The sequence below is a fragment of the Schistocerca nitens genome, chromosome 8 (assembly GCF_023898315.1).
Source record: "Schistocerca nitens isolate TAMUIC-IGC-003100 chromosome 8, iqSchNite1.1, whole genome shotgun sequence".
In the NCBI taxonomy this organism is placed as follows: Eukaryota; Metazoa; Arthropoda; class Insecta; order Orthoptera; family Acrididae; genus Schistocerca; species Schistocerca nitens.
Window position 1 is genome coordinate 305,556,490 of NC_064621.1, and position 24,104 is coordinate 305,580,593.

Below are 24,104 nucleotides of genomic sequence, written 5' to 3' on the forward strand. Positions count from 1 at the left end.
CCGAAATTCAGAATACACTCCTGGAAATGGAAAAAAGAACACATTGACACCGGTGTGTCAGACCCACCATACTTGCTCCGGACACTGCGAGAGGGCTGTACAAGCAATGATCACACGCACGGCACAGCGGACACACCAGGAACCGCGGTGTTGGCCGTCGAATGGCGCTAGCTGCGCAGCATTTGTGCACCGCCGCCGTCAGTGTCAGCCAGTTTGCCGTGGCATACGGAGCTCCATCGCAGTCTTTAACACTGGTAGCATGCCGCGACAGCGTGGACGTGAACCGTATGTGCAGTTGACGGACTTTGAGCGAGGGCGTATAGTGGGCATGCGGGAGGCCGGGTGGACGTACCGCCGAATTGCTCAACACGTGGGGCGTGAGGTCTCCACAGTACATCGATGTTGTCGCCAGTGGTCGGCGGAAGGTGCACGTGCCCGTCGACCTGGGACCGGACCGCAGCGACGCACGGATGCACGCCAAGACCGTAGGATCCTACGCAGTGCCGTAGGGGACCGCACCGCCACTTCCCAGCAAATTAGGGACACTGTTGCTCCTGGGGTATCGGCGAGGACCATTCGCAACCGTCTCCATGAAGCTGGGCTACGGTCCTGCACACCGTTAGGCCGTCTTCCGCTCACGCCCCAACATCGTGCAACCCGCCTCCAGTGGTGTCGCGTCAGGCGTGAATGGAGGGACGAATGGAGACGTGTCGTCTTCAGCGATGAGAGTCGCTTCTGCCTTGGTGCCAATGATGGTCGTATGCGTGTTTGGCGCCGTGCAGGTGAGCGCCACAATCAGGACTGCATACGACCGAGGCACACAGGGCCAACACCTGGCATCATGGTGTGGGGAGCGATCTCCTACACTGGCCGTACACCACTGGTGATCGTCGAGGGGACACTGAATAATGCATGGTACATCCAAACCGTCATCGAACCAATCGTTCTACCATTCCTACACCGGCAAGGGAACTTGCTGTTCCAACAGGACAATGCAACGTCCGCATGTATCCCGTGCCACCCAACGTGCTCTAGAATGTGTAAGTCAACTACCCTGGCCAGCAAGATCTCCGGATCTGTCCCCCATTGAGCATGTTTGGGACTGGATGAAGCGTCGTCTCACGCGGTCTGCACGTCCAGCACGAACGGTGGTCCAACTGAGGCGCCAGGTGGAAATGGCATGGCAAGCCGTTCCACAGGACTACATCCAGCATCTCTACGATCGTCTCCATGGGAGAATAGCAGCCTGCATTGCTGCGAAAGGTGTATATACACTGTACTAGTGCCGACATTGTGCATGCTCTGTTGCCTGTGTCTATGTGCCTGTGGTTCTGTCAGTGTGATCATGTGATGTATCTGACCCCAGGAATGTGTCAATAAAGTTTCCCCTTCCTGGGACAATGAATTCACGGTGTTCTTATTTCAATTTCCAGGAGTGTATATGCATCTCAGTGTGGGAAATGCGCACTAAAAATATATCATCTAGGCTTAATAATGTAATAGTGGAACTCATAGTGTGTGTGTATTGCGCACTTTATTTAGTTCCAAAGGTTTTCACAAAACTCTTTTAAGGAAATGGATTTGCTCAGACTAAACACTTTTACTTTCTTTCAAAATTTATTGTTGTGATTGAAGAAGCTATTAATGATTTTGGCCCCAATTTCAACTGACCCTTCACTTTTATGTTAATCAAAATTAAAGGCAGTAATTTACATCCTCCTTTACTGTACATCATGAAACAGTTATTACTTTTGATCAGTAACGAGTTATTAATGAACTTCATGTAGGAATATTTGTAAACAGGCAAGCTCCCCAAGAAGAACAGCAGTACCAATGCTACATCACTGCTGATGCGTGTCTACATTTAATTCAAAACACCTCAAGTGAGGTGTAAGTTAGAAAATAATAAAATGTCCGCGTTTGATTTTCCGTTTTCCGTATGCGTAAGTACTAGTAAACAGTGTTTTGACAACTAGTATCTCGGTCATGGTTCTTCCATACAGGTATTGTAGCCTCCCAAGTCCCGCGACTTAAACCCTGGGATTATTTTCTGTGGGATATTTGAAACCTGTAGTGTGTTCCAGCCCTGTCGATACCGCCTATGAACTTTGGGAACGCTTTGTGGATGGTTGGTAATACGTCCTGAACGTGCCTGAGAGTTTTGAACATTATGGGCATCGATTGGAGGACGTGATAAAACATGTCTTCACCTGAACCATGGACATTTGCAACATTTCCTGTAATGTGCTTGCTCACAGGTGTATGTCTGTGGATGTCGAAGACCAGTGCTAGTCCTCGGGAACTATGTTCTGTGTTCATGTACTCAGTCGTAATATGTCATACAGGGTGGGACCATTGGTTTCCAGATCTGTGTCTATTGGGAGCACTGGTTTCTTTCATTGCCCTCTAATAACCCTTCCGTTTGTCCCTGTAAAAGACAAACTCCCTTTATGTTCAAAATTTTCCTTTGTTTCGTTCCGTGCCTCAATCAGCAAAAATAGATCGCTTATAGTAACACTTTGTTGTATGGCTGTCAGCCAGCCGTGCAAGATTACTCTTCACACGAATGGGTTGAGGTACCAAGTTGAAATTCATGTCATAAACTGACATCTATGGCCTCTCTGAGGTGTAATAGTTTTAAGCTTCTAAGTAAATGCAATCAAATGATACGACCATTTATGACACACATTTTGATACTCGCAAGCTCACCCATCAGACCTATAGGATACTTTAAGAATCACGAAATTTCTCAATACTATTAAAGGAGAAAATCCGAAAATTTTTAATGTGTAGACATATCATATAAAAAATAAATTTTAGCCACTTGTTATCAGCCTGTTATCTGCCCCTCTATTAAGACACCTTTTTTCTCAGGAACGGGTAGTGATATCAAGTTACAACTGATGTCAAATACTACGATCTACCGTCGCTTCGCGTTTTAGACACATTAAGCTTTTAGATCAATTGTCAAAATATACGGCCCTTTATGTCACATATTTTGATAGTCGAAAACTCAGTCTTCAAAACCTATAGGATATTTCCAGTTAAACTAGAATTACGAAATTTGGTATGAAGCATGCTTCACAGACACATAAAGGGGAAAACATAAAAACTGTTAATTTATATCTCATAAAAATATTCTTTTGTCATTATTAGTCATTTGTTGTTCGTCTGTCTGCCCGCACGTCTGACAAGACCATATTTTTGCAGGAACTGATGAAATTAATGCCTAATACTTGAGGGCATGCAGCTTTAATAAGTCACGGCTGCAAAATACTAACGCGAATTCTGTACAGACGAATGGAAAAACTGGTAGAAGCCGACCTCGGGGAAGATCAGTTTGGATTCGTAGAAATATGGGAACACGTGAGGCTATACTGACCCTACGACTTATTTTAGAAGCTAGATTAAGAAAAGGCAAACCTACGTTTCTAGCATTTGTAGACTTAGAGAAAGCTTTTGACAATGTTGACTGGAATAATCTCTTTCAAATTCTGAAGGTGGCAGGGGTAAAATATAGGGAACGAAAGGCTATTTACAATTTGTACAGAAACCAGATGGCAGTTATAAGAGTCGAGGGACATGAAAGGGTAGCAGTGGTTGGGAAGGGAGTGAGACAGGGTTGTAGCCTCTCCCTGATGTTATTCAATCTGTATATTGAGCAAGCAGTAAAGGAAACAAAAGAAAAATTCGGAGTAGGTATCAAAATCCATGGAGAAGAAATAAAAACTTTAAGGTTCGCCGATGACATTGTAATTCTGTCAGGGACAGCAAAGGACTTGGAAGAGCAGTTGAACGGAATGGACAGTGTCTTAAAAGGAGGATATAAGATGAACATCAACAAAAGCAAAACGAGGATAATGGAATGTAGTCGAATTAAGTCGGGCGATGCTGAGGGAATTAGATTAGGAAATGAGACACTTAAAGTAGTAAAGGAGTTTTGCTATTTGGGAAGCAAAGTAACTGATGATGGTCGAAGTAGAGAGGATATAAAATGTAGACTTCTGAAGAAGAGAAATTTGTTAACATCGAGTATAGATTTAAATGTCAGGAAGTCTTTTCTGAAAGTATTTGTATGGATTGTAGCCATGTATGGAAGTGAAACATGGACGATAAATAGTTTGGACAAGAACAGAATAGAAGCCTTTAAAATGTGGTGCTACAGAAGAATGCTGAAGATTAGATGGGTATATCACGTAACTAATGAGGAGGAAAAGGATTGGGGAGAAGAGGTGTTTGTGGCACAACTTGACTAGAAGAAGGGATCGGTTGGTAGGACATGTTCTGAGACATCGAGGGATCACCAGTTTAGTATTGGAGGGCAGCGTGGAGGGTAAAAATCGTAGAGGGAGACCAAGAGATGAATACACTAAGCAGATTCAGAAGGATGTAGGCTGCAGTACATATTGGGAGATGAGGAAGCTTGCACAGGATAGAGTAGCATGGAGAGCTGCATCAAACCAGTCTCAGGACTGAAGACCACAACAACAACAACAACTTATGTCTACGCCAGCGCATCACAACTAGCTGATTTTGAGCGTGATCACTCGTGCCTGATTAAGTTCTTGCTCACGAGCAGAGCAGCTGCAGCGTGGTGGGGAATACGGCTGCAACATCGGAGAAGAGCCATTTATGAACAGGGAACGGCCAGTTTTGACATTGGTACCACATGATAGCAGCAAAGGCGAATCGGTATTGTGTAACACCGCCAATTTCGTCGTATTTCAATTTGCAGTGCCAGGGATCTTACTTTTTTACACAAAAGTAGGGGTTCGCAAAATGTTTAGTTTATCTTAAGATACTGAGTACTTTCAAGAAATTCAATTTACGAAGACACTACATGCCACGTCGAAGGATACGGAAACGGGGAATGTGAAGGGCCCTAGTCCTACACTTACATTACTAGACTGACAAAACTGAATGCGGTATCATTGGTGTCACTGAAGAATACAAAAAAGGATCGTGTAAACAGCTGTTTACTTACTGATAGTACTGTCGTAAGAAATGGCGAGAAACAGGTAGAAGTGACGTTACCTTTAGAATTTTGGTATAGTCATCAAAACATGTGTTGTGTTTGGCTCTAATATTTGTTACAGCAGACAGAAAATACAAGAAAAGGAATTATCTCGGTGCCAGCATAACTAGCAATATAATACGTATTTTTGCTTTTTTACTGTGTGTAAACCTAAACAATTCGTTAAAGTTTGTCATATCTGAGAAACCGGCAGTGTTTACACAAATTTTAAGAGCATTAATAGATCTAGTGTTAAACGTTGTAGCTTAATGATGTGTTTTCAATCAGTTTTGATAAACTTCGGCTTTCCTTCCAGTAGTAAGCCCGTTAAGAAAGTGCTCCTGTAAGTAGTACGTACAACTTGCCGTTGATAACAATTGTCATTCATTTGAATGTTCTTACGAAAACTACGGTCTACTTTAAACGTGTGTATAGGTAACGAGATGTTCTTCTCATAAAACGACTCCATAATGTGTGTGTTAAGTTAGTACGCATATATTTGCTCAACTGCAGAACATTTAGACAATCTCGGAAAGCTTACATCATTTTGTTTTAGAAAATCGTTGTAGTATCATATACATACTTCCTGACGCCGCCATTTTGCTCGCCAAACTTTAGGCTTCAATAAAAGATGGGCTTGCACCAGTCTTAGTAATATTTGCCTGTGACATGAGCGTGTACAAAAGGTTTTAAAGCTTAAAAAAAAGTACTCTGAAGAGGAAGAAGAACAGGATCAAAAACAAGTTGGTGTGCCGTTCCAATACTACAAACTGCTTTACTTTTAGCAAGATCCTTGCCCCGTTTCACGGTTGGTGATTTAATAAAAGATATTTGATAGCTGTAGAATGTCCACTTCAGGCAGAACAATTTCGCATGTTACCGTTATCAGATATGATAATCATGCGTGCACAAAGGTTCCAGAAACAACTTTCCGATACATCTTGTGAAATCCTTGTAAGTAGTTTCTTTCACACTCCTTATCACTATATCAAAAAGGGGTTATCACATGCACACAGCTGGCAGCGAAATCCTTAGCAGCGTTACCAAAATGTAGGTTTCTCATAGTATTTATTAGTTTGTATTTCTACAGGCGGTGTCTCGGTCATGTTGGCAAGTAAATCAGAATTCGTAGGATGATTGAACGGATAAATGAAAAAGTTTCCTGTCTCCAATTCGCACTGATCAGATGCTTGAAGTGCCCCATCTGCAATGCGACAGGGGATTTAGAGACATTCTAGATGTCTCCAAATTCTAGAAACACTTCTCTCACGATAGTTTTCCTCGATTACACAAGTCTCCACACGGAGCTTTTCGAAATGACGAATGGGGGGGGGGGGGGGTTGGGGGGAGGGGGGGTTACAATAGTCTGTTCGCAGGCCTGCGGTCGCCGTCTGCTCTTGGTGCGTCTTCTGTGAACCCGTGGTCAGCATAAAAAGTTAAAATTTCTAAGTCAATACAAGCTGAAGATACGGCTGTTTAAGTTGCATAAATTGATACTCGCAAGATTTCAAGACTACATTGGTGTTGCGGTACGATTTTAAAGGCTAAAGGCGACTATGATTTTACGCCGCGATAGCATTCACTTTAACTAATAAGCCTTCCAATTGACTACCTGGTCCATGTGCCTGCTAAATTGATTTTGCTCTTTGACTGTGGTTTCTATTGTTAGCATACATGAGAGATTATTACTTTTTATCAGAATCTAAATGAGCTTGAATGCAGAAATAATTTATCGAATTTATCGAAATGTTGGCCCTGTCATAATTGTGGTCAATTGTTGATGGTTGATAAATATATCAACATGGGATTGATCTTTATAAAAACTATGGCATAAGTTTATTGAAGCGTAAAATATGACGAAACCTACAAATTTAACGTGATGACAAATAAATAATGAACTGTTGGCAACACAAACTGACGCAACAAATAGTTAACACTTAACGAGGTGGCGATTGTTTGGCAAAGACTAAGGTTTTCTGATAAAATATTTATTCTGGCTCAAAAAATGCATAATCCAATCGGAAATTACATAGCACTGATTAGACTTTGATGGAGTTATTCTACACAGAAGTCACACTACACTGGTGCACCTGAGACCAAGTGGCGAGACTGTGATTCTGTTTGTCCTAACAAGCCGGAGCAGCAATTCTGTACCCCTCTCTCGATGTGTAGCAGTGTCTTAGGTGACGAGTCTTACTAGAACTGGTCTGTTTTTTATTTTATTTTACGTTTCTTTATTTCTTTAAATACACAGAGTGGTCAGTTGCAGAAAGTAACTAAGCGATTAATTGGAAGATAGATAGACTACTGATTCTCCTCACTCAAAGTGAGCTGAAAATAACTTTATGACTGTTTAGTGACTGTGGCCTTGGATAATGTGGTGGTTAGTTTGATTTGATGTGTGTTGCTTTAAGCAATCAAACTGATAAATTTGTCACCCCGCTCTCAGCATTTCGTTTGTTTTCTGATGAAGGCATTTACAGTATAGGCTACAGTTCTGTCTTGCTGGCTACCGAAGATTTCGCGAATGACCAGCTGTTAAAGCAGCGACTGCCCACTGGTTTACATTTATCTTTTATGTATCGGGAACCGTAGTCAATTAGTCAAAGTGCAACTGTGTCCCGGCGCGGAATAATACATCTTGCGAGTGCTCGCCGCCAGCGGCGCGGCCGGACCCACGGATGTCGTAGATCGCCGCTGTTTAGGACGGCTGCTGCATTATTCAGCGAGGACCCGCGCGGCTCCGGGCCTCTGCCCCACCCCAGCCACCGCCACAGTGCTAACTGAGCTGGCTCCTCGGCGCGGCCACTGTCCCGCTGGCTGCAGAAATGCAACGGAACTAGGCCGCTGCTGAGGCGCGCCGATCCAAGAGGAAACACGAGTCCTAAAGGACCAGAGGCTAAAGTAGAATATACGGCCGTTGCGGTTCTGTACCACCCGAGCCGCGAACAGGGTGTCCCAGGAATGTTGCGACAAACTTCTAGTGGAGGTGGGGCACACGGTAACGAGTGAGAATTGCGTAGCAACCCATGGGCACAAACGTATCGTGCGCTGCTTGGTGGTGCTGTGCACGAGAGTACAGGAGGACGAGCCTCTAGCTGATGCTGAACACCAAAGTACTGTAAGTCAACACAAGGATTTCCTCATTATAGCGATAGACAGCATGTGAGGAGCGTGGAACGGTCTAGGAACGGTGAGTTTGCAGACATGCAGTTAATGTATGGGATAGCTAAGTGCAATGGACAAGCTGCTAGATGGACCTGTCGAGAGCGCTTCACAGACAGGCATCAACCGAGCAACAGTTTGTTTGCACATCTGCATTGAAATTTGTGAGAATAACGGTCATTAAGACGTTGGGCTGGTGAGGGCAGGCCACAATAAGTGCGTTCGGTCGTCAAGGAAAAAAGTGTGTTGCATGCCGTGGAGGCTAATCAAGCACCAGCATATGTGACGTTACTCAGAGTTAAGAATGTCTCGTAGCTGTTTTCAGTGTGTTTTGAACAAATTCTTATACGCTTTTCATCTCCAAATGGTGCAGTTATTGTACCCACATGACCATCTTGCATGTGTGTACTTTGCACAGTGCTTTCTGCAACAAAGTGGCGAGATGTGCATTTCCCAGCTTATGTACCATATGGTGCAGCTATTGCCATCACATGACCATACTGCAAGTTGTCTTTTTCACACTGGCGTCTGCAAAAAAGTGGCCAAGATGTGCATTTCCCAGCTTATGTGTTATCCACTGAAGAGATGACATTCACTGGGTATGGGGTGTTCAGTCCTTACAATGAGCATTTGCCGCCAACAGACCGCCAACCCCCCCTCCCCCCTCCCCCGCGCCAAATATGCATACCCACCCAACACAACCACCACTACTACCACACAAACACAGTTTGCAGTACCATGTGGTAAAACACCTATTCACTCTAAATATGTGGGCGGGTTTGCTCACCTCGCTATTGCCGCGAATTGTGAGACCTTCCTGGCTTGCTTGAAGATGTTCCATCATATATGCGGTTGTGGCATGTGGTTCGAACGTGAAGATAAACCTACTCGTTTTGGACTGACTGTTTGTAGGCAGGTCATTCCCTCACTCACCGAAGGATTGGGCGTGGTGGACCGCTTCCCTGGCCCCACGCTCATGGGATTTATTGAATCCTGATTTATTTCTTTTGGGATCCATGAAATGTCTCATGTATCACCATTACCGCCAAGTTTGAAATGGATCTTGTCGCAAGAATGGTCTGCATAGCTGCTACAATAAAAAAAGCAAAAACCACTCAGAGTGTTCGAGCTTGTCCTGCAACCAACGCTCCATCGGTGTCAGAAATGCATGACGTCTGATGGTGCAGACTTCGAGCATCTCTTGAAACATTAGAGCTCTACACATGTTGTACACCATGTGTACTCTTTAAGTCCGAATAAATGTTTCAAATGAACCACACTCTTGTTACTTCTCCTATCTTAGATCTCTGCTACCACTTATTGCTGGCGATCGTGGACATGGGACCTACGCAATTCTCAATCCTTATGATGTAAGTCACCTCCCACAGAAGTAAGTCCCAACATTTCCGGGACACCCTTTTGACACTCCTAACTCTCCTCTCACTCGTTTTCCTCCTCCATTCCTCCATCAGTTCCCTTTGATAGCGACATCGTATTACCTTCCGGATCATCAGCCCACAAGCAAATCAACTTCTACCCTCTGTAGTGTCTTCTTCAGATGTGGAAAAGTACGCTATGTGATCAAAAGTATCCGGACACCATCAAAAACAAACGTTTTTCATTTTAATTGCATTGTGCTGCCACCCACTGCCAGGTACGGCATATCAGCGACCTCAGCAGTCATTAGACATCGTGAGAGAGCAGATTGGGGCGCTCCGCGGAAAACACTGACTTCGAACATAGTCAGGTGATTGGGTGCCACTTGAGTCATAAGTCTTCACTCGAGATTTCCACCCTCCTAAAATCCATAGGTCCACTGTTTCCGATTTGATAGTGAAGTGGAAACGTGAAGGGACACATACAGCACACAAGCGTACAGGCCGACAGAGATCGCCGACAATTGAAGAGGGTCGTAATACGTAATAGGGAGAAATCTATCCAGACCATCACAAAGTAAGTCCAAACTGCATCAGGGTCCACTGCAAGTGTATGACAGGCGGGAGTGGAGAAAACTTGGATTTCATGGACGAGCGGCTGCTCATAAGCCACACATCACGCCGGTAAATGCCAAACAATGACTTGCTTGGTGTAAGGAGCGTAAACATTGGACGACTGAACAGTGGAAAATCGATGTGTGGAGTGGTGAATCACGGTACACAATGTGCCGATCCGTTGGCAGGGTGTGGGTATGGCGAATACCCGGTGAACGTCATCTGCCAGCGTGTGTGGTGCCAACAGTAAAATTCGGAGGTGGTGGTGTTATGTTGTGGTCGTGTTTTTCATGTAGGGGGCCTGCACCCGTTGTTGTTTTGCATGGCACTATCACAGAACAGGCCTACAATGATGTTTTAAGCACCCTCTTGCTTCGCACTGCTGAAGAGCAATTCGGGGGTGGAAACTGCATCTTTCAACGCGATCGAGCACCTGTTCATAATGCACAGCTTGTGGCGCAGTTATTACATGACAATAACATCCCTGTAATGGTCTGACCTGAATCCTATAGAACACCTTTGGGATGTTTTGGAACGTCGACTTCGTGCCAGGCCTCACCGACCGACGTCGATACCTCTCCTTAGCGCTGCACTTCGTGAACAATGGGTTGCCATTCCCCAAGAAACCTTCCAGCACCTGACTGAACGTATGCCTGTGAGAGTGGAAGCTGTCATCAAGGCTAAGGGTTGGTCAACACCTTATTAAAAATGGCTTTGAGCACTATGGGACTCAACTGCCGTGGTTATCAGTCAACACCTTATTAAATTCCAGGATTACCGATGGAGAGCGCCACGAACTTGTAAGTCATTTTCAGCCAGGTGTCCGGATACTTTTGATCACATAGTGTATGTAGTGGAAGCAGAAACTGTGTTGAGAAAATAATTGAGAAGTAACCTACTGATTCCGTACACAGGTGAAATTTTAAGGACTACCTCCCCTTCAGTAGTAAACATTTGTCCATGAGTTGGGGGCACGCTGACGGAAGTTCTACTATAACGTCTGCATTCTTGCCATTGTTGTTGTTGTTGTGGTCTTCAGTCCTGAGACTGGTTTGATGCAGCTCTCCATGCTACTCTATCCTGTGCAAGCTTCTTCATCTCCCAGTACCTACTGCAACCTACATCCTTCTGAATCTGCTTAGTGTATTCATCTCTTGGTCCCCCCTACGATTTTTACCCTCCACGCTGCCCTCCAATACTAAATTGGTGATCCCTTGATGCCTCAGAACATGTCCTACCAACCGATCCCTTCTTCTGGTCAAGTTGTGCCACAAACTCCTCTTCTCCCCAATCCTATTCACTACCTTCTCATTAGTTATGTGATCTACCCATCTAATCTTCAGCATTCTTCTGTAGCACCACATTTCGAAAGCTTCTATTCTCTTCTTGTCCAAACTATTTACCGTCCATGTTTCACTTCCATACTTGGCTACACTCCATACAAATACTTTCAGAAACGACTTCCTGACACTTAAATCTATACTCGATGTTAACAAATTTCTCTTCTTCAGAAACGCTTTCCTTGCCATTGCCCGTCTACATTTTATATCCTCTCTACTTCGACCATCATCAGTTATTTTGCTCCCCAAATAGCAAAACTCCTTTACTACTTTAAGTGTCTCATTTCCTAATCTAACACCCTCAACATCACCCGACTTAATTCGACTACATTCCATTATCTTCGTTTTGCTTTTGTTGATGTTCATCTTATACCCTCCCTTCAAGACACCATCCATTCCGTTCAACTGCTCTTCCAAGTCCTTTGCTGTTTCTGACAGAATTACAATGTCATCGGCGAACCTCAAAGTTTTTATTCCATTAGGTGACGCCTAATTGGATTCTGGCCGGCGCAACAACTTCATATAGCCAGCAATGCGCAATAGTAACGTTTCTTTTGTTACTCGAGTGGTAGTCTAGCGGTAGCCATGAAAGCACGACGCTCTGAATTTTTCTGTGTCTGGATGCAACAGCACCATACCAGCAGCATCGAAATTTAGGTTCTGACGCCCGGCGCCCGCGTACCAGCAACTATTGTCATCATATACACTGAAGATCTCGGCATTCGGTGCTGCTTAATGAATGACAACTCAAGAACTCGGTATTTTATTTTATTTTTCGAAGGTACAGCATGTGCATGTTTCGTTTCTCTTATGGAAGTTTATTCCTTCAACGGAGTTGAGATGAATACACCCAGTTAGTTTGCGAGGCCGCCACCCAGTCGTGGCGGAAATGAGAGATGATCGGTTTAAAAATATAACTTTCATTTAGAACCTAGGACCATAAAGGAGTTAGGAAGGATATACGTGATATACACTTGGATATCAGTATTAGAAATAGTTTGCATGTTTGATCGACACCCCTAGGCAGCAATTAGTAAACTTGTTCACTGGGGCAAGGAACTCAAAACAATTTTCAAGATGTGAACACGTGAGATGACTTACAAGCGCGGTTGGACGGTTTGATGGGCGCCACGTTGCAGCCCGATTCCCGGCGAAGGTATTCGTAGTTCGTGAGGAAGTAGCGCATGGAGCTATCTGTCCGACTAGGGGATAAGCGTATGCCATTGTTAAAAGATGCGGACCTCGAAGTAACCAGGCTGTCAGGTTATCAGCAGCCAGTCTGAAGTGTTATTGCGAGTGATTTCGCGAGGCAAGTGACAGTTAAAAATTCGCTAGTGCCTTGAGCGTCCCGCCATAGCGAAAAATCAGAGACCATAGTTTGTATCGGGGAAAACGCAAAACTGTGACCCACACTAATAAAACTAAGGTATAAGCAGTGACACAACATGAGGTAGGTAAACACGGTAGGCTCACACTCTGTAGATGCAATAGTGCATTAGAATACAAGCATCTTCAGCAGGCGAGCCGCGCGAAGTGGCCACGCGGTTTGGGGCGCCATGTCACAGATTGCGCGGCCCCTCCCGCCGGAGGTTCGAGTCCTCCCTCGAGCATGTGTGTGTATGTTGTTCTTTGCATAAGTTAGTTTAAGTAGCTTGTAATGACCGGTGACCTCAGCAGTTTGGTCCCTAAGGAATTCACACACGTTAGAACATTTTGATCATTTCAGCAGGCGACTAGGCGAACAAGATGGCTCACTCTCGCTCGCAACCTGAGCAGTGAACGCTCACGATAAAATGGAGCGGTCAGACGTCGTTACATAGAGCAACGGAAGTGCAGACTAGTGTTTTCAGGGGAAATCGTTTTAAATAATCGAAAAGTGACCAAATGGCCGGTTTAGCAACTTCAAAGCAATGGTCAGACACACCAACATCAATTTACAACACATTAGTGTGGGATGCCTACATGTTTATTGTATGCTATGGTGTCTTAAGGTGGTTAGAGTGCTCCAGAGCATTGAACACAAAGAAAAAAATCAAGTTACAACGGTACTACATTATCTTCCACGGGGAAGATTGTGTTTACTTGGAAAGCCTAAAGCGAGAAGCGGAGATGCAAAAGCTAAAGACGGGTACGTTAAGTGATGTAGATGCAGTATGTATTAATCATTTAAGAGCAGAGAAATACATGTCTGAATAATTTTACCGAACATCTTCAGTATGAAAACGTATTTTTGTTTACAAAATTGTTTCAAAATGGCTCTGAGCACTATAGGACTTAACATCTGAGGTCACCAGTCCCTTACAAATTAGAACTACTTACAAAACACTCGTTCGACCTATACTTGAGTATTGCTCATCAGTGTGGGATTCGTACCAGATCGGGTTGACGGAGGAAATAGAGAAGATCCAAAGAAGAGCGGCGCGTTTCGTCACAGGGTTATTTGGTAACAGTGATAGCGTTACGGAGATGTTTAACAAACTCAAGTGGCAGACTCTGCAAGAGGGGCGCTCTGCATCGCGGTGTAGCTTGCTCGCCAGGTTTCGAGAGGGTGTGTTTCTGGATGAGGAATAGAATATATTGCTTCCCCCTACTTTTACCTCCCGAGGAGATCACGAATGTAAAATTAGAGAGATTAGAGCGCGCACGGAGGCTTTCAGACTGTCGTTCTTCCCGCGCGCCATACGCGACTGGAACAGGAAAGGGAGGTAATGACAGTGGCACGTTAAGTGCCCTCCGCCACACACCGTTGGGTGGCTTGCGGAGTATCAATGTAGATGTAGATGTAGAACTATTTAAACCTAACTAACCTAAGGACATCACACACATGTATGCCCGAGGCAGGATTCGAACCTGCGATCGTAGCGGTAGCGCGTTTCCAGACTGAAACGCATAGAACCGCTCGGCCACCCGGGCCGGCGAGGAACGCTCAACAAATGCATCTGCAGTTGGAGCAATTTTCCACAGAGCTTTTCAGATCACCAAAGCAGTGCGCGTTTTCACTTAAGGAGAATTTATGAAGAGGTGTGTCGTGTATACAGCTGAGCATAGAGCACTAAGAGGAAGTGTTTAAGGTGGTTAGTTTATCATTCGTTTCTTGAAACCGTGTGTCACCGGGTACGATGGGCCCTCTGGCGGTTAATTTCCTCTGACGATCACCTCTCGCCTCTGCGGCATCCTAGTGGTCACGCCATCAGAGTGTGCAGTCTGTTGTTTCATCCCTTTAGCTTCTTGTCCTCTTTATTTGATCATTTTCATATTATTCTGTTAGTCCCCTAACCTTCTTCTTATGTATGTCGCTATATTTTTATCTCAAATTTGTTGCAAGAGCGTAGCAGAATTATTGTCACTAAACTATTTCCTTTTTCACACTAACTTTATTCGTGTTTTAATTTATGGCATCTTATTACTGTAATGACTTATACACCTGGTAAAACCACTATAGACTGTACCTACCGTACTCTCCTTTTTATTCCAAGTTGTGAAGGTATATAATTGACGTATATGTGTACGGCTACACTAGCGACATCTAACGAGCTTAGGACACAAACATTTTGTGCCTACTGTAGAGCAGTTTGTTATGAAGAATGGCATTCACCGACACTGTGGTCTAGTATATATAATATTCTAAATATATTCGACGATGCTAAACTGATTTTGTATTTATCTTTTGAAGATGTCGCTATGGCTCCCTTATATTAGGACATGTTTTTAAAAAAGGTATGCCCCGTCATATTTAAAGTACATGCTTCTCACTTGTATATCAGTAATAATTTTCATTATGGCCTATTTTATTGTTTTTATATGTAGGCAATGCACTAGTTGTACTTGCGGTTTCTCTCAACATTTTCTGCAGATCTGAAGCTGCTCATTGCTGTCCGAAACCGGTAGGCTATGAACGTAACAAGTTTGTGGTCATAGAAAGAAATAACGAAATTCATTCTATACTTTCCGTATCATTGTTCTGTTCGCGACAATGTTGCTGATTGTGAAGTCAGTAACATTCACTACCATTCTAATTTTTTATTTTTGGCATTTCAGTAAAAAGGTCAAGAAATCCAAATTTATATCAATTTAATTTTTGTCTGTAAACGCCATTCATCAAAGGGCTGCCTCAATTCTAAGAAACATTATGTTTCGTACTTGGCTGCCCTACGTACATCGCTTCATCAAAATATTAAAAGAGATACCAGTTCCATTGGATTGTCATTTTTCATTAATGTAATAGTGTTAGAAAACAAATATTCCATGAGAAGCATTAAATTAGCGACCGTGAAGCGACACATCACTGTATAACAACTACCGAAACTATCTTGTCCTAATTCATCTCCCTTCCTTGCCCTGACTTTTTATATTGACTTTCCTTGTTACAAAATTTTTCCCATTTCGTGTGTAACAGCACACACTAGTTAAACTTCTCCAGAGATTTCCGAAATCGGCAGTGTCTTAACTGGTGCCCTATACAGAAACTTCAGCCATTTGCGCAATTACTTTTACATCCTTACCATTTGTTTTTATTTCTTCTCCCATACTTAGTTAAACAATTAGTTCACTGTTTCCTCATTCTCTGAAAAATTAATATGGTTCGTTGTATTCATTACGACTTCCATTAGCATTAAAGATTGCCGCCAACGAGGCTCAAATTGTTCACATACTATGTGTTTCACAGATAATTTTGTAGCCTTTGTTTTCAAACCTAATACTTCACCTTTCGTTGATTCCTTTGTCTTGGGGTTATATAGGAATGTTCCATCTTCCTGATGACGCTGTAAAGGAACAATGTTCGGGAATGCAGCGGCTTTTGTTTTATGTACAGTCTTTTGGCAGGTTTTGTTGCTGTATACTGTGAGCACCTGAAGAAATCGACATTTTGAGGTATTCCATTTTTCAGGGCCTGGGACTTAATGTATTGACCACTGCACGTAATCACAGTTTATCATCAGTTTGTACCCAGCTGTTAACCATCACTGCTTTGAAATTTTATTTGTGTGTGTTGCATGTTGAGTGAACGTACACAAATCACAACAACACACGTAAGTAAAAGTACAAAAAGCTTTATCGAGCAAAAGCTCAGAGACAATTACAGTGACGATGCTGTAACTCAACAAGTAGAAAAGCGTCATGTCAACAACAAAACACCGTGTTGTTGAACCGACAGCTGTACGACAGGAAAACCCAAAAGGAAAACGACTTAGAGCAGCAACTGAGAATTTGATGAACTTAAAAAACAGTACATTTAAATTAATCTGCTATTTAGTGAAGAACCTGCCTCCTCTGCATTGACAAATTCTCCCCCACGCAAGCAATTTCACGACTGTGCTACATAATAATAAACATTTAAATAAAAAGAAAAGGTACGTAATTGACATGAATAATCTAAAGCATACTTTGACAAAATAAACTTAGGTCTTAAATCAGATGTCCGAAACTCCGAATATATTGCACTAGATTTCATTCTGTTCTTCTGCTTGTGCTATGTTATATGTACTGAATATGGGTTAAGCGATATCCACCACAAAAGTGTGCAATCATTACTTTCACTTCTCATCAGTATATCTCATTAAGCGTACAACGTCTCAGGAAATCAGTTACCAGCAGCCTTTTCTTCTGCGCCTCAAATTTAGTTTGACATAATTATCTTATTGTTATCGATGATGACAATATTATTAATGCGATCAGAATCTACACAACAAATTCTCTGAATCGGCACTATCCCTGCATTACTAATATTTAATTCACTAAAAGCACTACCTGTAGGTAAGCCAAAGACAACTTTGGTGAGTTTCCTGAGTTTCAGAAGGCCTCAAGCATATTTTTTCACCATGAAAGAAGGTCTGTGAACTCATTGTTTGGACTGTCTATGTCCACATATTTCTAAAACTTATCCTTCCATTTTGAGAATAATGTTCGTCAGTTTTTGGCATTTTTGTGGGAGAGGGCATCAGATATTCGATTACGATAGTACTAACCACGTTATTTAACGTTTGCCACACATTTGATGCATTATTCCCTCTCTTCACGTGAAAGTAGTAGTTCCTTGAAACAGGAGTGCAAGAATGTAGCCACGTAAAAAAAGTCACGTAGTTCATTTGGAATTTTCTGTTTAACCAATAATTCTCCCCTTTTCTTCAGCTTACAGACTGTTACATCATAGTCTCTAGCTTGGCAAGCGACCTTACGATTACCAGGTCTATGATGAGGTGTTCGCAAAAAATTTCACGGCTAAGAGCCGAGATAGTAAGATAGTTCTAGATGCTGGGTGTCGTTGTGTGGTTGGTAGAACTGTTCTTTTTTAATGTGTAGTGACATCTGTATCACATAGTGGTGGTGTCTGTAGTTAAACTTGTAACTGGGATTCGTTTTTCGCTAGAGGGCGTAGTTTTAAAATTGTTGAAGAAGAATATACAAAAGTGACATTCAAATACACATTTCTTGAATGACTCGAAAACAGGGGCCTCCAGCGAAAACGTACCATAGTACAAAAGTTAACTACATTAGATTTTCTATAAAAAGGTTTTGTTCTGTTTTTCTGTGGTTTGCGCGTAGCGTGCGAGAGATTACGAAGACATTGCATGTGGTTTTTGAAGGTGTGGTGGTTTGTACGAAACCCAAAGGTAGGGGCACCCTATATGTATATGTTTTTAAGGTTGTGATTTCTTATTAACTCGCCTTGCATTGAAGTTTCAAGGCTTAAGGAAATTTAACTAATCATTATCCTTTGTGGAGTGTATAAATATTTCCGTTCAAGGCATGGATTTGTAAGCCTGTTTAAAGGAAAGTCTGTTAAAGCTGAGAGCACATCGTGCACACATACCTTCGCTGCAGAAGACGAAGATATATCTGAAGCTTCGCTGCATTCTAGTGTTCTTATTATATTGAAATGAAGTTCAGCTCAAACGTGTCAGTCAAACGAAACCAGCCCTCCACTGCTCAGTCATATATCCGGCACAGTGAGGAATTTTGAATAGAAAGTTGAATTGCACGAAGAAATTATATGGCTGTCATGAGTCTATTCTCTTGAGTCCATAAACCGGAAAATTTGGAGAGATATGTTTGTTAATGGAACATACTGGAACCGCTGTCGTTTGGCTCTTCTACTTGCCTCCACCAACATTGATATGACTAGTGGTCTAGTTCATCTGTGGATCACTGCTACAATGATAAAAGTTTTAAATTTGTTGTAAGATCTTATGGGACCAAACTGCATAGGTCATCGGTCCCTAAGCTTACACACTACTTAACCTAAATTAAACTAACTTACGCTGTGGACAACACACACACCCATGCCGAGGGAGGGTTCGCACCTCCGACGGGGGAAACCGTGCGGACCGTGGCACTGCACCCGAGACCGCGTGGATACAATGATATTGAACATGCTGTGTCTTTGGGCACAATCAGTTTAACAGGACATGCATACAAGCTGCTGTCAAGACTAATACAGAAGAGAATGGAAAAAGAAATTTAGGTTTTGGGTTAGACGATGGTTTGGCCTTAGGAAAGGTAAAGGCACAGGAAAACTAGTCCTGACGCTGTGCGTGATAATAGAAGCAAGACTGAAGGAAAATGAAGGCACGTTCATAGGGCCTGTCGACCTGGAAAAAGCGTCCAACAATTTAAATTGGTAGAACATTTTAGACATTCTGAGAAAATAGCGGATAGCTGTGAGGAAAGATAAGTAATACAAAATACGTAAAAGAACCAAGAAAAGACAATAACATTCGAAGACAACAAAATGCTCGGATTGAAATCGAGTAAGATAGGGATGCAATATTTTGCTCGTACTGTTCAAACCATACACCGAAAGAGGAATGGCGAAAATTAAAGAAAGTTTCAAGAGTGAGATCAAAAATCAGGCTGAAGGGATGTTTGTGATAACATTCGGTGATGTCATTGCTATTCTCAGAAAAGTAAAGAGGGATTACAGAATCGGTTAAATGAAATGAATGCTATAATGTTTATAACTGGTTCCTTTTACCGACCCGTCTTTCAGATGATACGGCTGCCCAACAGTTCAATGGAAACTAGAGTCTTATTTCGAACGGGTACTCCTCTGGCTTCAGTTTAACCTTGATATGTTGGGAAAAATCCATGCCTAAAGCCGGTGTTAGATATATTACATCGCCCGAAGACGTATGAATACTTTCCCAGAAAATTATTTTAAATAATTATTTCAGGAGACCACACAAAATGTAAACGTTTGGGAAAACAATGCGGACCTCTTAACAGCAAAAAATATTGAACAAATAGGGAGCATCTTGATGGATGCATAGATTACTAACAACAAGATTGTTGTAGCAAGACTGCGTATCATAAGACCCAAACCCACCAAAAATAAGCGCCAAGTACATCTACACTCCTGGAAATGGAAAAAAGAACACATTGACACCGGTGTGTCAGACCCACCATACTTGCTCCGGACACTGCGAGAGGGCTGTACAAGCAATGATCACACGCACGGCACAGCGGACACACCAGGAACCGCGGTGTTGGCCGTCGAATGGCGCTAGCTGCGCAGCATTTGTGCACCGCCGCCGTCAGTGTCAGCCAGTTTGCCGTGGCATACGGAGCTCCATCGCAGTCTTTAACACTGGTAGCATGCCGCGACAGCGTGGACGTGAACCGTATGTGCAGTTGACGGACTTTGAGCGAGGGCGTATAGTGGGCATGCGGGAGGCCGGGTGGACGTACCGCCGAATTGCTCAACACGTGGGGCGTGAGGTCTCCACAGTACATCGATGTTGTCGCCAGTGGTCGGCGGAAGGTGCACGTGCCCTTCGACCTGGGACCGTAGGATCCTACGCAGTGCCGTAGGGGACCGCACCGCCACTTCCCAGCAAATTAGGGACACTGTTGCTCCTGGGGTATCGGCGAGGACCATTCGCAACCGTCTCCATGAAGCTGGGCTACGGTCCCGCACACCGTTAGGCCGTCTTCCGCTCACGCCCCAACATCGTGCAGCCCGCCTCCAGTGGTGTCGCGACAGGCGTGAATGGAGGGACGAATGGAGACGTGTCGTCTTCAGCGATGAGAGTCGCTTCTGCCTTGGTGCCAATGATGGTCGTATGCGTGTTTGGCGCCGTGCAGGTGAGCGCCACAATCAGGACTGCATACGACCGAGGCACAAAGGGCCAACACCCGGCATCATGGTGTGGGAGCGATCTCCTACACTGGCCGTACACCACTGGTGATCGTCGAGGGGACACTGAATAGTGCACGGTACATCCAAACCGTCATCGAACCCATCGTTCTACCATTCCTAGACCGGCAAGGGAACTTGCTGTTCCAACAGGACAATGCACGTCCGCATGTATCCCGTGCCACCCAACGTGCTCTAGAAGGTGTAAGTCAACTACCCTGGCCAGCAAGATCTCCGGATCTGTCCCCCATTGAGCATGTTTGGGACTGGATGAAGCGTCGTCTCACGCGGTCTGCACGTCCAGCACGAACGCTGGTCCAACTGAGGCGCCAGGTGGAAATGGCATGGCAAGCCGTTCCACAGGACTACATCCAGCATCTCTACGATCGTCTCCATGGGAGAATAGCAGCCTGCATTGCTGCGAAAGGTGGATATACACTGTACTAGTGCCGACATTGTGCATGCTCTGTTGCCTGTGTCTATGTGCCTGTGGTTCTGTCAGTGTGATCATGTGATGTACCTGACCCCAGGAATGTGTCAATAAAGTTTCCCCTTCCTGGGACAATGAATTCACGGTGTTCTTATTTCAATTTCCAGGAGTGTATTTAAAATTACATCACTAAGCGCATACCAAATGTGATTTGGTTTCAAAGGAACAGTAACGACGGCAGTTGAGTGTCTCTGGTACACAGGGTGATTCACGTAAGACGTAACACACCTTTCATATCGTGAACAGTTACACTTATCGAAACGAGGTTTTCGGCAAGTCTTAGAGCGTCGAGGGGCACGTATGTTTTGTTTGGTTAGTGTTTCTGGCACTGGTATCAATTAGGATAGTGAAGTAAGTACCTTTTATTAAATGTAACTGTATAATTTTTGTACCTACATTATATTGTTCTGGAGAAGACAATTACAGTGATATACCGTTTATGAATGTTGGCGTTGGAACCTGTCGCAAAAATATTCGAGATGTGTCCTATATTGTGAGAGCACGGTGGCCGGAGACGGCGTTTGCGATGAAAACACTGACACGCAGGAGCTTCACACCAGACTGCGCAGTTGTGTGCCGTAACGTACGCCTGCGCTACGAGAAAAAAGCTTTATTTACCCTTGAACCAACTTACTACCTAGATGCAGGTTCACCTACGAATGTTGTATATGGATATACGACATAGGTTAGACTTCAGCGTATCAAAAAAAGCTAAGCAAACCTATTTCATATTTATCTTCCCAGATTTACGTGAGCTGAAACGGGGGAACCAACGGTCATTCTTGAAAAATAAAGAGCTTTTAGACAATGTAAAAAGCAACTAATGTACTAAATATCTAAATGTTAGAAGCAAGATTTGACCTATCCTTTCCTACGTAAGCGCGTAATGACTGAGTTACCAGCTACGTGCAATACACGCTGCCCACTTTTTTGACATTGTAGTACAATTTCGTACACAACTTACTAACAGCGATTTGGTAATCAATCAACTCACATAAAGAAAATTTTGTCCTCCAAGAAAATAACTTTATCCTTCATTTAAGCATGTGTTCAAACTGTTCGCCATGGACTGAAAGGCACATTTGAAATCGCCGTTCTAAAGAACGATAAGCACGTGTAATTACAGTGGATGATGTAGAGCACGCACTGGCGATTCGACGGCACATATCGTCTGGCGTATTTGGGGCTTCGTCATAGACTGCATATCTGAGTGCTCCCGAAAAACAAAGAGTCAAATCGGGGATCTCACAGGCCATTTGACAACACAGTTTCGTTCTGTACAACGTCCAGGAACGTTCTCACTTAGTATTTGCGTTGCAACAAGGACGAGTGAGCTAGACAACAGTCGTATTGCAGGCAAAGGACGTAGTCGGATGCCAATTTAACTGCACACATGTACACAACATCAACGAGTACGTAAATAATTGAAGCTGTACTTCTCAGTCACAGGTAGAACGCCATCAGAGTGGTTTTTATTGTTGTTCGTGTCTATTATAGTTATCGGGCCTGGTGGGGTACATACGGGGCGTTAACAGCATCAGATGTTGAGTGGTCGCAGTGTGGAACATGGAGACATTCGTACCCAGCGTTATCAGTACCTGGCAGAGTTTGAAAGAGACATCATGGAGACTCTCCGTTTGGCTGGCTAATCGAATCGTGTAACATCCAGATTCTTCGACCATTTGGACGTGACGGTGGCCCGATGTTGGACTGAGTGGGAATATGAAGGCAGACATAATTTTTGTCGAGGTTGTGTTCGACCATGTGTGAAGAACACAAGAGAGAACAGCCGTATTGTGTACCAAACACGTGGAAACCCCTTCACATCAGCACCTGCCATCTGATAACAATTAATGGATTCCTTGCACCATTTTGTGTCATCCTGCCCCGTTAGTCGGAGACTAGCAGCAGCTGGAGTAGGGAATTATCGTCCCAAGTGTAGGCTGCCGTTAATACCATAAAACACACGTATGTGTTTGGATCGGTGCCACGGCATGTAAATATAGACGTAATGAATGGCGTCACACTGTGTTGAGCGATGAATCGCTGTTCCGCACAATCCCAGATGACCATCGTCGGCTAGTTTGGCGTTGATCTGGTTAGAGATGCCATTCTTGTAATGTTTTGAAGAAACAGAGAGTCGATAATCCAGACGTCATGATAGGGGTAGCCATCGTGTCACGATTGGGGAACGGATGAGACAACAGTACGTGACGAACATCCTCATGTGTTACCTTTCACGCGACAATGTCGTGATGCCATTTTTCAACAGGACCAAAATCTTCCACACATGTAACGTGTCTCTATGAAATGTCTGCGTCGTCTTGGGGTTTTCCCATGGCCAGCAACTCCTCCAGATATGTCCCTGACAGAATATTTACGGGACCTATTCGGACGTCAAGTCCGTAACAGTGCCTTTATCCAGGACATGAAGGACTCGTGAAACAGTTGTTGGTCAGCTTGCTTCAGGAGACGGTGCAATTGCTTGTGACACCCCTACCAACAGAACCAGTACATGCATCCAGGACATAGCCGGTGAAACGTGACACTGATATGTGGTTTCACACTGCAGAATTATTTTTAAACTTTACTCCATCACTGAAGAAAATCACAACTCGCGAAGTTTCATTTCGTTTTCTCCTTCCTTAATAGCTGCCTCATTTTCGTTTCATACAGCGTACAGCATCTAGTTTATAACGACGATCCAATATGACTTCTAAGTTGTGCAAAATACAGTAAGTTCAACGCAGCATAATAATAATCGTAATAAGTTACTACTTCATGAGGCCTGGCTGCTACCAGCTTTGTATAACTTTAACTACGGATATGGTTACTTACTAACACCACATAGAAGAACAAAATTGTGATTTTGGGGAAAGTAAAAAGTTTATTACACGCATTTTGTGAAAAGTCTTCTGTATTCAATTATTTATTGAAAGGATCTCAGGGCAATGTGATTCATACACGAAAG